Here is a 12,324-nt window from a genome sequence, read left to right on the forward strand (position 1 = left end):
CCCACTGGCATCTTCCTGACCACTTTCTCCTCATCTTCCTCCTCCGTGGGCTGTCACGTGATAGGTGGCATTTGCAATTACATTTCGTACTCTCCCTCCTGTATCCCCTAGCAGGTAGGATAAGGGCCGTCCTATTTTTGGTGGTGCATTTCTTCCAATGGTCAGTGGCATGAGTAATGATCTGCATGTGACAAGAAGAAAAGGCCCTCTTTTGTGGGGCAGTTTTGAGCAAAGGGGACAGCTGTATATTTATATGACGTTGCTGATTTCTAGCCACTGGACTGGATTTTGTTGGATGTTTCTACCTTGGATCACGTCCTCTACCCTACAACCGTGGCAGACAATTATCTGTATGGTTCCCATCACTGCCATGCTTCATAGTTCATGAAGTGTTAACCTTGGTGTCATGTATGTTTGGTTTTATTTCTCCAGATGCTCTTATCTTGTGGAAGACATTGCTTTATTTTTGTTTCTTATTCTTTTTTTAGTATGAAATTTATTGTCAAATTGGTTTCCATACAACACCCAGTGCTCATCCCAACAGGTGCCCTCCTCAATACATATCACGAACCCACCCCTCCCTCCCACCCCCCCCCCCCCCCATCAACCCTCAGTTTCTTCTCAGTTTTTAAGAGTCTCTTATCTTTTGGCTCCCTCCCTCTCTAACCTTTTTTTTCCCCCTTCCCCTCCCCCATGGTCTTCCGGTAAGTTTCTCAGGATCCACATAAGAGTGAAAACGTATGGTATCTGTCTTTGTATGACTTATTTCACTTAGCATAACACTCTTTTCACTTAGCATAATACTCTCCAGTTCCATCCATGTTGCCACAAAAGGGCATGTTTCATTCTTTCTCGTTGCCACGTAGTATTCCATTGTGTATATAAACCATAAATTCTTTATCCTTTCATGAGTTGATGGACATTTAAAGGCTCTTTCCATAATTTGGCTGTTGTTGAGAGTGCTGCTATAAACATTGGGGTACAAGTGCCCCTGTGCATCATCAGCACTCCTGTATCCCTTGGGTAAATTCCTAGCAGTGCTATTGCTGGGTCATAGGCTAGATCTATTTTTAATTTTCTGAGGAACCTCCACACTGTTTTCCAGAGAGGCTGCACCAGTTTGCGTTCCCACCAACAGTGCAAGAGGGTTCCCGTTTCTCCACATCCTCGCCAGCATCTGTAGTTTCCCGATTTGTTCCTTTTTGCCACTCTGACTGGCGTGAGGTAGTATCTCAGTGCGGTTTTGATTGTGTTTCCCTCATGAGGAGCGACGTTGAGCATCTTTTCGTGTGTCTGTTGGCCATCTGGGTGTCTTCTTTAGAGAAGTGTCTATTCATGTTTTCTGCCCATTTCTTCACTGCATTATTTGCTTTTCGGGTGTGGAGTTTGGTGAGCTCTTTATAGATTTTGGATACTAGCCCTGTGTCCGATATGTCATTTGCAAATATCTTTTCCCATTCCGTTGGTTGCCTTTTAGTTTTGTTGATTGTTTCCTTTGCAGTGCAGAAGCTTTTTATCTTCATGAGGTCCCAACAGTTCATTTTTGCTTTTAATTCCCTTGCCTTTGGGGATGTGTCAAGTAAGAAATTTCTGCGGCTGAGGTCAGAGAGGTGTTCTCCTGCTCTCTCCTCTAGGGTTTTGATGGTTTCCTGTCTCACATTCTGGTCCTTCATCCATTTTGAGTTTATTTTTGTGAATGGTGTAAGAAAGGGGTCTAGTTTCATCCTTCTGCATGTTGCTGTCGAGTTCTCCCAGCACCATTTGTTAAAGAGACTGTCTTTTTTCCGTTGGATATTCTTTCCTGCTTTGTCAAAGATTAGTTGGCCATACTTTTGTGGGTCTAATTCTGGGGTTTCTATTCTATTCCGTTGGTCTATGTGTCTGTTTTTGTGCCAATACCGTGCTGTCTTGATGATTATAGCTTTGTAGTAGAGGCTAAAGTCTGGCATTGTGATGCCTCCCGCTTTGGTCTTCTTCTTCAAGATTACTTTGGCTATTCGGGGTCTTTTGTGGTTCCATACACATTTTAGGATTGCTTGTTCTAGCTTTGAGAAGAATGCTGGTGCAATTTTGATTGGGATTCCATTGAATGTGTACATAGCTTTGGGTAGTATTGACATTTTAACAATATTTATTCTTTCAATCCATGAGCAAGGAATGTTTTTTCCATTTCTTGATATCTTCTTCAATTTCCTTCGTAAGCTTTCTATAGTTTTCAGCATACAGATCTTTTACATCTTTGTGTAGGTTTATTCCTAGGTATTTTATGCTTCTTGGTGCAATTGTGAATGGGATCAGTTTCTTTATTTGTCTTTCTGTTGCTTCATTATTAGTGTATAAGAATGCAACTGATTTCTGTACATTGAGTTTGTATCCTGCGACTTTGGTGAATTCATGTATCAGTTCTAGCAGACTTTTGGTGGAGTCTTTCGTGTTTTCCATGTATAATATCGTGTCATCTGCAAAAAGTGAAGGCTTGACTTCATCTTTGCCAATTTTGATGTTTGATGTTTCCTTTTGTTGTCTGATTGCTGATGCTAGCACTTCCAACACTATGTTAAACAACAGTGGTGAGAGTGGACATCCCTGTCGTGTTCCTGATCACAGGGGGAAAGCTCTCAGTGTTTCCCCATTGAGGATGATATTAGCTGTGGGCTTTTCATAGATGGCTTTTATGATGTTTAGGTATGTTCCTTCTATCCCGACTTTCTCGAGAGTTTTTAATTAAGAAAGGATGCTGAATTTTGTCAAATCCTTTTTCTGCATCGATGCACAGGATCATATGGTTCTTATCTTTTCTTTTATTAATGGGATGTATCACATTGATTGATTTGCAAATGTTAAATCAGCCCTGCAGCCCAGGAATGAATCCCACTTGATCATGGTTCATGGTGAATAATTCTTTTTATGTGCTGTTGAATTCGATTTGCTAGTATCTTATTGGCAATTTTTGCATCCATATTCATCAGGGTTATTGGCCTGTAGTTTTCTTTTTTTGCTGGGTCTCTGTCTGGTTTAGGAATCAAAGTAATGCTGGATGGAAGTTTCCCTTCCCTTTCTATTTTTTGGAATAGGTTGAGAAGGACAGGTATTATCTCTGCTTTGAATGTCTGGTAGAATTCCCCTGGGTAGGCATCTGGTCCTGGACTCGTATTTGTTGGGAGATTTTTGATAGCTGATTCAATTTCTTTGCTGGTTATGGGTCTGTTCAAGTTTTCTATTTCTTCCTGTTTGAGTTTGGGAAGTGTGTGGGTGCTTAGGAATTTGTCCATTTCCTCCAGGTTGTCCAGTGTGTTGGCAGGTAATTTTTCATAGTATTCCCTGATAATTGCTTGTATTTCTGAGGGATTGGTTGTAATAATTCCATTTTCATTCACGATTTTGTCTATTTGGATTATCTCCCTTTTCTTTTTGAGAAGCCTGGCTGGAGGTTTATCAATTTTGTTTATTTTTTCAAAAAACCAACTCTTGGTTTCATTGATCTGCTGTGCAGTCTTTTTAGATTCTATATTGTTTATTTCCGCTCTGATCTTTATTATTTCTCTTCTTCTGCTGGGTTTGGGGTGTCTTTGCTGTTCTGCTCCTATTTCCTTTAGGTGTGCTGTTAGATTTTGTATTTGGGATTTTTCTTGTTTCTTGAGATAGGCCTGGATTGCGATGTATTTTCCTCTCAGGACTGCCTTCGCTGCATCCCAAAGCGTTTGGATTGTTGTATTTTCATTTTCGTTGGTTTCCATATAGTTTTTAATTTCTTCTCTGATTGCCTGGTTGACCCATTCATTCTTTAGTAGGGTGTTCCTTAACCCCCATGCTTTTGGAGGTTTTCCAGACTTTTTCCTGTGGTTGATTTCCAGCTTCATAGCATTGAGGTCTGAAAGTGTGCATGGTATGATCTCAATTCTTTTATACTTATGAAGGGCTGTTTTGTGAGCCAGTATGTGATCTATCTTGGAGAATGTTCCATGTGCATTCGAGAAGAACGTATATTCTGTTGCTTTGGGATGCAGAGTTCTAAATATATCTGTTAAGTCCATCTGATCCACTGTATCATTCAGGACCCTTGTTTCTTTATTGATCCTGTGTCTAGATGATCTATCCATTACTGTAAGTGGAGTGTTAAAGTCCCCTGCAATGACCACATTCTTCTCAATAAGGTTGCTTATGTTTGTGATTAATTGTTTTATATATTTGGGGGCTCCCATATTCAGTGCATAGACATTTATAATTGTTAGCTCTTCCTGATGGATAGACCCTGAAATTATTATATAATGCCCTTCTTCGTCTCTTGTTACGGCCTTTAATTTAAAGTCTAGTTTGTCTGATGTAAGTATGGCTACTCCAGCTTTCTTTTGACTTCCAGTAGCATGATAGATAGTTCTCCATCCCCTCACTTTCAATCTGAAGATCTCCTCAGGTCTAAAGTGAGTCTCTTGTAGACAGCAAATAGATGGGTCTTGTTTTGTTTTGTTTTGTTTTGTTTTGTTTTGTTTTGTTGTTTTTATCCATTCTGATACCCTATGTCTTTTGGTTGGAGCATTTAGTCCATTGACATTTAGTGTTATTGTAGAAAGATATGGGTTTAGAGTCATCGTGATGTCTGTAGGTTTCATGCTTGTAGCGATATCTCTGGTACTTTGTGGTCCTTGAACATTTCACTCACAGAATCCCCCTTAGGATCTCTTGTAGGGCTGGTTTAGTGGTGATGAATTCCTTGAGTTTTTGTTTGTTTGGGAAGACGTTTATTTCTCCTTCTATTCTGAATGACAGACTTGCCGGATAAAGGATTCTCGGCTGCATATTTTTTCCGTTCATCACATTGAAGATTTCCTGCCATTCCTTTCTGGCCTGCCAAGTTTCAGTAGGCAGGTCTGTCACTAGTCTTATCGGTCTCCCTTTATATGTTAGAGCGTGTTTATCCCTAGCTGCTTTCAGAATTTTCTCTTTCTCCTTGTGTTTTGCCAGTTTCACTATGATATGTCGTGCAGAAGATCGATTCAAGTTACGTCTGAAGTGAGTTCTCTGTGCCTCTTGGATTTCAGTGCCTTTTTCCTTCCCCAGATCAGGGAAGTTCTCAGCTATGATTTCTTCAAATACACCTTCAGCCCCTTTCTCTCTGTCTTCCTCTTCTGGAATTCCTAGTATACGGATATTGTTGCGTTTTATTGCATCACTTAGTTCTCTAATTCTCCCCTCATACTCCTGGATTTTTTTTATCTCTTTTTCTCAGCTTCCTCTTTTTCCATAATTTTATCTTCTAATTCACCTGTTCTCTCCTCTGCCTATTCAATCCGAGCTGTGGTCGCCTCTCTTTTATTTTGCACCTCATTTATAGCATTTTTTTTTTAGCTCCTCCTGACTATTTCTTAGTCCCTTGATCTCTGTAGCAATAGATTCTCTGCTGTCCTCTACACTTTTTTCAAGCCCAGCGATGAATTTTAGGACTATTATTCTAAATTCTTTTTCCGCTATATTGCTTAAATCGTTTTTGATCAATTCGTTAGCTGTCGCTACTTCCTGGAGTTTCTTTGGAGGAGAATTCTTCCGTTTCGTCATTTTGGATAGTCCCTGGGGTGGTGCGGAACTGCAGGGCACTTCCCCTGTGCTGTCTGGAGTAACTTGTGTTGGTGGGCGGGGCCGCAGTCAGACCAGATGTCTGTCCCCAGCCCACCGCTGGGGCCACAGTCAGACTGGTGTGTACCTTATCTTCCCCTCGCCCAGGGGCAGGACTCACTGTGGAGTGGAGTGGCCCCTGTGTGGGCTACTTGCACACTGCCAGGCTTGTGGTGCTGCTTTCATGGGATCTGGCGTATTAACCGGGGTGGATCCGCAAGGTGCACAGGGGCGGGAGGGGCGGGCTCCGCTCGCTTTGCTGTCGGTGGTCCCCTGAGGGAGGGGCCCTGCAGCACCAGGGAGGGAGGCCGACCCGTCCGAGGGATGGATCCACAGAAGCACAGCGCTGGGTGTTTGCGCGGTGCAAGCAAGTTCGGTGAACTGGTTCCCTTTGGGGTTTTGGCTGGGGGATGGGAGAGGGAGATGGCCCTGGCCAGCGCCTTTGTTCCCCGCGGAGCTGAGCTCTTGTCTTCCAGGGCTCAACACCTCTCCCTCCCGGTGTCCTCTCGCCCTCCCTCTCTCCGAGCAGAGCTGTTGACTTATAACATGCCGGATGTTCAGTCCCGCTGGCTGTCAGAACTCACGCAGTCCGGCCCCTCCACTTTTGCAAGCCAGACTCGGGGGCTCTGCCTTGCCGGGCAGGCTTCCTCTCCGCCGCCCCGGCTACCTCTCGCCAGTCCGTGTAGCCCGCCCCGCCTCTCCGCCCTTCCTACCCTCTTCTGTGGGCCTCTTGTCTATGCTTGGCTCCAGAGAGTCCATTCTGCTAGTCTTCTGGTGGTTTTCTGGGTTATTTAGGCAGGTGTGGGTGGAATCTAAGTGATCAGCAGGACGAGGTGAGCCCAGCGTACTCCTACGCCTCCATCTTCTCCCTGTTTCTTATCTTATTCTTAATAAAATTGTTCTGCATCAATTGTGGGGAAAAAAAGACAAGTTTGAATATTCAGCAAGTTCCTCTCCTGAGGATTTACCTTTTGCTGGCAAATCTACAGCAAACAGTTTTTGGATCTATTTCAAATGTGAATGGATTGTAGTCAATTCGGGTTCTTTTAGTTACTGTTTCTGCTTCTTCTCCATTTTGTGATAGTCCAACATAGCACACAGCAAATCGTTTGAAAGACTTATTACATATGGTTGAGACACATCCGGGAAGACCACACTTAGAGACCTACTACTTTGTTCTGTTCGTTTTAGCATTGGGGAAGTGCCTCTCTCAAATTACTGCCAGGTTTTAAAGCATGTATGTTGAGTGGATTTGTTGAGATACACACATTGACAGTTACTGGCATTACAGATGTGATGTGGAGTCTCCTACCCAGGTATTTACAGTTAACTGAAAAGATTACACACACACACACACACACACACACACACACAACTGTAATAAAATATGAAACAGTTACATCAAAGGTGGGAATAGTAGTGTAATTTAAGTAAAGAGTTGTGTTTTAGGCAAATTAGCCAAGATGACAGTTTAGTAAAGACATAGATTTTATTCATAAATAATTGTAGTCACCATTTCTCACTTACTTTTACGATTTATTATAAATTTTAGGCGAAATTTACACACACTGGAATGCACAAATCCTAACTGTATTCATCCAGTGTGATACGTTTTCAAAAACTGATGCACATCCATGTAATCCCCACATTTATCAAGAAGAAGAACATGCCCTTAGACCAAAAAGTCCCCACTTGTCATTTAGTAAACTGCCTGGTACCAGAGGCAATTGCCATCTCAATACATTTCTCACCGTCACATTGTTTTGATCTAGAACTCCAAACAAATGATAATATAGTATAATTTCTGTTCTGTCCTCCACTTAGCTTGGCACATGCTAATGTTGATGCAGGTATCACTAGATCAGACCTGTCCTAACAAAGTACCAAGGTTTATGATAGCTATTACCAATTACTTTCATGGTACGGTAACCAACTTTCATTTAAGCTCATCATTTTTAATAACATAAACAGAGTAATAAATTGAGTTCCTCCTGGTTTTCAAAAAAATTTCATATTGTGGAAAACATACATATACTAAAACGTGTAAAACATATAAATACAAAAATCATTATGGAGCAAATCGTCTCTATACACAACACTTGAGTCGAGAAATAGAACACTGCTCTCAAGATGGCTCTTCCTATGTCTTTTCTTGGTCATAATTCTCCTTCTATCTTATAGATGGCTACTATGCTGATTTCTCAAGTAACTATTTCATCTATTTTCTTTATAGTTTTATAACCTAGGTATGACCCCGAAACAGTAGAGTTTGCTTTTAAATGTTTTCACATTTTATATAAGGAAATCTTACTATATATGTGTTTGGATTCTTTCACTCAATTATGTAATGGTTCTAGTAGGAAGCCTCCAAGGTGGCCCAATAATTTCAGCCTCTTGGTGTTCAGAGTCTCATGTAATGTCCTCCCCTTGAGTAACTTGCTTCTACCCACAGGATAGGACAACATCGAGTGACTGAGTTACAAATGATTGTGATTTTCATTTTAATGCCAACTCTTTCTCCCTCTCTCACTGGCTTTGATGAAGCCAGGCGCTATGTGGGAGAGACCCTTGCAGCAAAGAACTGAGCGCAGTCTCATTCGGCGACCAGCAAGGAAGTGAGGACCTCCCTCCTGTGGACTGCGAGGAATTGAATCCTGCCAATGACCACATAAGTGAACTTGGAAGTGGGTTCTTCCCCAGAGCATACCTAGGTGAAACCCTGGTGCCAGCCAGCACTTTGAGTGCAGACTTGTGAAACCCTATGAAATGGAGAGTGTGGGTGGGCCGTACCTGGATTTTGGGTCCACAGAAAGAGAGAAAATAAATTTGAGTGTCACTCTGAGCTACTAAATTTTTAGGTAATGTTACATAACAGTAGGTAACCAGTACAGATTTATCTAGGGCCACGGCCCACACAGTTGAGAAGGGAGGGATCAGAAGGTGCAGAGAGAAATAGAAATGCTAAAATGGGTATAGTCATAAGGTCACAAAGCCCACGTAGCCATTCCCTAGGAGGGTCTGGGGCACTCTCTTTACCACGCTATTAGGGACTCATCAAGTACCGGTGTCAGCAGCATCTTGGGAGAGGAGTGCCTATTGTCTAAAGTTGGAGGTTGTGGTAGGGAATACTGTGACCAAACTGTGCTCCCTAGGAAGAATGGGGATGGTCATAGCTCTGAATGACTGAGTCATGTGCAGGACTTAATTGTAGGAAGTAATGTGGGTATAATTATGTGATTGCCAACAAGGTTGGAATGACAAAGGGGGCAGAATGATATGTGACCCTCAGGGATCTATCAATATGGATAATAGAGCATGGTTTCCCTCATAATAGGATATAGGCAGTGAACTCAGTTTCACCCTCATATACGCAAAAGCCTACACGCACGTGCGCACGCGCACGCACACGCACACAAACACACACACACACACAAACACACAGACATATACACCTACCCCTGGTTCTGCCCATGTCTGTGCATTTCTGTCATTAACCTTGCTCCAGGTGGTTTGTCACAGTTTCTATAAAAACCTACAAGTAGAGAGTTAATGGTCAGCTTCTCTGCTCCTTAGCTGACTTGCCTGGCACAGTGACCAAGGTCTTCATTCCTTATATTCCTTATTCCTTATATAGGTGTGTGTGTGTGTGTGTGTGTGTGTGTGTGTGTGTGTGTGGAATTAAAAGAACATAAGAATAAAGAACAAAGGCTGAGGTCATTGATCCAATGGAAAGTCATGTTCCCTGACACAGTTGGCAGAGTCAGGCTATTAGCAGACCTAGAAACCATTAACCTACAAATGGAGAGGCCAGTCCTCTAGGTTGAAGGGCTGCACGAGTACATATCATAGAAATTCTTTCATCCTTCTTCCAGAAGTCTATGGCCATTGGTTCAGCGGAAGCTAGAAGACTCATGGGTTTGCAGGCTGTTGGACATGGGATCTCAGTTGAACTCATTGCTGGATACCCACGATCCTTTATGTCCCCTATTTTTAAATACCTTGATCTAGATGTGAGAGTTAAAGGAGAACTTTCCCCATTACCTTCATCTGAATGATCCACTAGGGGGAATTTGTGCCTCCTTCTACGATAATTGTAGGCTGTGTGCCTCTAGAGGTCTCAGGTCTAAGACAGGAAAGCTCATTGGAAGGCACGTGGGTAGTTCTGATTGGAAGTAAAATTCTGGCTGCCACCTCATCCCTTTGGGTTTCTAGTGCCAGGAAGGCAGCAGTCAACGTTAGGAGCTACAGGGGCCACAGGGAATATTTTTAGCATTCAGGTGATCTGCAGGGACATTTGTGGCATTCCTATTCCCGGCGTTCACTGCAGATGGGCAAGTAGTGTAGCCTGAAGAGGACATAGGACCCATGGGTTCAGAACTCTCAGGGATGGGGACCTTGGTCACAACACCAGGCAAGGAAGCTAAAGGAAGAGAGGAACTGCCCTCTAACCCTCATGTTGTAGGTTTTTACAGAATCTGTGACAAACCACACGGAGCAAGGTTAATGAGAGAAATCCACAGACATGAGCAGAACCAGGGGTAGGTATACAATATCCCATCCTGATGCTCTGTGCCATATGTGCCCTCATCCACAAGATAGTGTGAGTATGGACTATGAGCGGCTCACACTGATCACACACTGTAGGTAAGGGTCTCAGCCTCTGGGGTGGGGGACACCTGGAGTTCTTCCTCTCCATCCTTTCCACCCATCAGAGGATGTCAAAACGTAGTGAAAGTGATGTAGGAGTACAATGGCCTAACCCCTTCGCCCCTGTGACGAGCAAGTCCATGGCCCAGTACACACCCTTCATCTGTGGGTCAGAATACGGGGGTGGAGCTGAACTGAAAGCACCCTTTGTCTTAGCTTCTTTTACTACCCTGTGCTGACTCCGCTTTGCACTGGGTCTCCTGAGAGCACCTCCTTCCTTATGCAGTACTTACGCAGGAATACCCGTTGTAGGCTCTGGTGTTTTGAATGCAACGTGAGAATCGCAGTTTGGTGCGGTCCGCCTCAAGCATAGCCTCCTTGGGAGAGACACTTCCTAACATGGTGAGCTGTTTTATTCGTGGGAGTGTCTCCTGTCCCTCGGGATACATGATCTTTCAGGAATTGGACACAGGAAGTCTAAAACCAAGTGTGTACAAGCTGTGAGAAGCAACAGCATCCTATGAAAAGATTCAGTGGTTCAGCGGAGAATAAGGTCGAGAGCCCACGGTGTCCCTCAGTGACCGTTCATATCATAGGGAAATGTTTGAAGGCACTGTTACTGAGACTTGGAACACTGGTGTCAGGTCGACCTCAGGGTTGGAGCTCAAAACAGGCTTGAGACCAAGTAGATTGTCTGGGAGGTGGTCCCAAGTAGTGCTCTAGGGATACTGTGAAGTGATCCAGGGAAGGGTGGAAACCAATCCAGGTTGATTTCAAGAGCAGGTGAGTCTTGTGGGCATCAGGGGTTCGTTCAGTGCTACTGAGGCCCTCTGGTCTCACGTGTCCCACTAGAGGGGATAGAGGCTAGAGCACTTATCCACCAACTACTGGCCACCTTTCGAACGGTCCTCCCAGGCACGTGCCTTCCCTATTGCGTCCTTTGCGACCTGCTCCTTCATGTAGACTGAGCCCTCCACAGAGAGTTCCAGGTGCTTGCTGCAAGCCACCATCCTACACTGTTAGCATGGGAAGGACTGAGGTGATAGAAGTGAAAATCCTGAAATCGCCTGCTATGATCTCCTCGTTGTGCAGAGAATGGAAGACCTGGCAGCTCAGGGTGACCACTCACGAAGGAAAAAAGAATGAGACACGATTCTTTATATTTAATGCCTGGAAAGTTAAGATTTATTTGGTATATAGAAACATCTCCATATAGAACATTTGGCAGTAACAGATACATCAGGTAGGATGATATGTTATCGTATATCAGGGAAAATACAACCTTTGTACTGAATTGGGATGGACATCATAAGAAAGAGGTGGGAGGGAATTGTGCGGTGGGGTGGTATATTCCAAGGCCAACCAGTTGAAAAATCATTGGGAACTGAGGTTTTACAGTTGGCCTCACATGATTCAGCTCCCAGTTGGACGACATGAAGGAGATTGGCTGATGAAAACAGCAGGGTGCAGGTCAGGGCACTCAGCAGCAGCAAGAGCCACTAGAGGGGGTCTAGCAACAGCTGGGGCGGCAGCAGCTGGACACACAGCAGGTGGGGCGGCAGCAGGTGGTCCGGCAGCAGGTGGTCTGGCAGCAGGTGGGGCGGCAGCAAGGCTGGCAGCAGCTGGAGCCACAGCAATTCGAGCCACAGCCGCTGGAACCCCCACAGCAGGGGCGGCAGCAGCTGGACACACAGCAGGTGGGGCGGCAGCAGGTGGTCCTGCAGCAGGTGGTCTGGCAGCAGCTGGAGCCACAGCAGCTGGAACCCCCACAGCAGGGGCGGCAGCAGCTGGAGCCACAGCAGCTGGGGCGGCAGCAGGTGGTTCTGCAGCAGGTGGTCTGGCAGCAGGTGGGGTGGCAGCAGCTAGAGATGCAGCAGCTGGGCCTGCAGCAGCTGGAGCCACAGCAATTAGAGCCACAGCAGCTGGAGCCACAGCAGGAGGGGCGGCAGCAGCTGGACACACAGCAGGTGGGCCGGCAGCAGGTGGTCCTGCAGCAGGTGGTCTGGCAGCAGGTGGGGCGGCAGCAAGGCTGGCAGCAGCTGGAGCCACAGCAGCTGGAGCCACAAC

Source organism: Puma concolor, chromosome E1, assembly GCF_028749965.1.
Source record: "Puma concolor isolate L17-30 chromosome E1, mPumCon1.1.hap2, whole genome shotgun sequence".
Taxonomy (NCBI): Eukaryota; Metazoa; Chordata; class Mammalia; order Carnivora; family Felidae; genus Puma; species Puma concolor.